This window comes from Octopus bimaculoides, chromosome 14 (assembly GCF_001194135.2).
Source record: "Octopus bimaculoides isolate UCB-OBI-ISO-001 chromosome 14, ASM119413v2, whole genome shotgun sequence".
Taxonomy (NCBI): Eukaryota; Metazoa; Mollusca; class Cephalopoda; order Octopoda; family Octopodidae; genus Octopus; species Octopus bimaculoides.
The window spans coordinates 16709389-16712333 of record NC_068994.1 but is presented as its reverse complement, the minus strand read 5'-3'; positions in this window follow the sequence as shown (position 1 = coordinate 16712333).

Here is a 2945-nt window from a genome sequence, read left to right as displayed (position 1 = left end):
ATATATATATATATATATATATATATATATATATATATATATATACATATATATATCATCAGTAGTTCATAAATTCGAAAAAGAAACACACACCAAAGCATTAAAGCAGTAATAAATTTTTTAGGAAGTTAAAAGTTATGGTCAGTCATAGAGTGACCGGTGGTTTTGCACATATAAAGCACTTAGCAATACAGATGACTCCATCCACAGCATGAACAGTTATTTTTTGCTTACAAAACCAACTGACTGTTACATATTTCTTCCTCCAGTTCTGAAGAGGTTATGTGTCTTCAGCCATTGCCTATACTGTTAAATCAATGGTCTCTCTCTGACAAGCTATAACTTTTAACTTTCTAAAAAAATTTATTTGTAGGTGTGGCTACAGGCACAGTCATGGTTGTACTCATTGCTGACTTTCACTTTACAGACAGCATCCATGTGCATAGCTTGTACAGCTCTCACCAACCATTCATCTATCCCTAGTTTCTGCACTGACCATCAGATAAGTGAGTGGGAGACCCTGTCAAAGACTTTCTCCATGTCAACAAAAGTTAAGTACAGAGGTTTATTTTTTGCTAAATATGTCTCCTGGACATATAGCATATAGCAGGAGTATAGCATCAGTTAGTGCTTCTCCCTGGCACAAAAGCAAACTGTATCTCATCTAGGCTAACTCTCTTTCTAATTAGTTGAGCTATGATCCTCTCAGCAACTTTTGCCAATAGATCAATGCATCATGCTGAAAACAGGCTTAGCTATTCAACAAATAAACATTGATTGATAAAATAAATAACAAACAAAGTACTGAGGTTGATATGATCATCTAAATCTACAAAAAGTAAGGCAGTGCTTGAGCCTGTAAAAAGACTGAAACTAGTAAAAGGCTAAAAAAATTGTTTCAGTGCTGTTAAACAAATTTTCAACAAACCCAAAGAACATGGGTCTTTTTCCTTACTATAAGTTGAAAGTCTGTAAATTTGGTGTGACTGAGAACAAATAATACACAATCAGATGCCCTAAATCCATACCATTCCTATAATAATACAGTCGACAAACCAGTTTGACGATAAAGACAAAACTTGATATATACAAAGCTGTTGTGGTGAGTACATTACTTTATGGATGCGAAAGCTGGGGAGTTGACCAAAAACATGCAAAAAAAACTTTCAATTTCACCTAACATGCCTGTGAAAAATTCTCAACATTAAGTGGAAGCTTGCTTCCCAAACACATGGTTTCAGGTTCAGTCCCACTGCACAGCACCAAGAGCAAGTGTCTTCTATAGCCTCAAGCCAACCAAAGCTTTATGAGTGAATTTGATACATAGAAGTTCCGTCGTGTGTGAAAGTGCTTGTGTCTCCTTTGATAGATAGAAGGGGAAATGATAAAATGACAAACCAGTTTGTGCTATGGAGAACAAGCTAATATGTTGAATCTACATGCTTTCCTAAGAAAATTGCAACTGCAGTGGAGTGAACATGTAGTATGCATGCCTGACTCCAGATTCCCTACAATTTTCTTAGTGAACTAGCAGTTGGCCCTTGGTCATGCAGTGGACCAAGGAGGCGATACAAAGACATTCTCAAGACAAATTTAAAAAGTGTAACTTAGAATAGTTCACTTGAAAACATCTTCCGCAAGATCACTAACGGTGGTGTATTGCTGTGTACTCTGAAGTACAGAACTCAGAATCAGAAATGATCAGAGTAACTAAAGTGGGGAAGGCTGTGCAGAAAGCAAAAGTTCTATCAGGTCCTGATTCTGTTATAATATGCACCCACTGTAACCATGGATTTTATGTCAATATTGGTCTAATAAGTCACCTGAAGATTCACGAAGAGTAAAGCTGCTAATCTGGTCATCTTCAGAGACACGAAAGACGACTGCCATAGCAGACAAACTATAATCACTAGATTCCAAGAAAACAAAGTGGTGACTCTATATTAGCATCAGCCAAAATATGAAGGACAGTTTTTGAAATATTGCATATTTCTCAGATCACACAAAATTTTTTTAATATTTTTTTACTGACTCTTAAAACAGGGTCAGTTATATATTTCCAAAGATTTTTAGGCTTGAGTTGATATAAAACCACCGGAGACCACATCTGATTCTACACTACAGAACTCTGGTTTTCAGTGTTCCTATTAAAAACTTTTCAGTGTAATTCTGAGACTATTCACTTATGCTCCAAACATAAGTTTAACCCTTTAGCATTTAAACCGGCCATATCCAGCCCAAATATTCTATCTGTTTTATGTTGAAACTGACCAGATCTGGCCTCTCAAACCTAACCTACAGTTTCATTCTAAAAATATACAATCACATCGTTAATGAAAAGTATTACATTTGACAGAATAACTTGAATGCTAAATGGTTAAGGAAAAGTTAGCAATAGCTAACTTGGGAAGCAAACTTCTTAAGCCACATATCTAATGCTTGCACTGCTCTCGTGTATCAGCTTAAATGTAGCAACCAATGAGGCAAAAAACTCCTGACCCCAAACATTTTCCAAGGTCATGTTGAATTCCATGTGACTTAAAACACTTTGAGAACTAGGGTTTCCAAATATATCTTAAACAACTGTGGAAGGGTCCTTTGTTGTTTGGCAGAGAACCCCACCTTTGACAACACTGACAGAGCAGATCTATATTTAAAGGCGCTCCAGTCATGACCATCCTGTCTTTTTTGTCAACTAGTACTACAGCTACATAATCCAATGTGTCCTTCCTTTTATAAGATGGTAAGGTATGATTTTGAGAAGCTTTGGCCACTATTTCTAAAAGGTCAAGAGATCATATAGAAGCTTTTATTCTATTTTTTACCACCTGAAACTCTCTTTTTCTCTCCCATTCTCTCCCCATTAATTTTCTTACTTCTTCTTTTCGTCCATCACTTGCCTATCTTCATTTTCCTCTGCCTTTCCCTGTCACTTTTCTTTATCC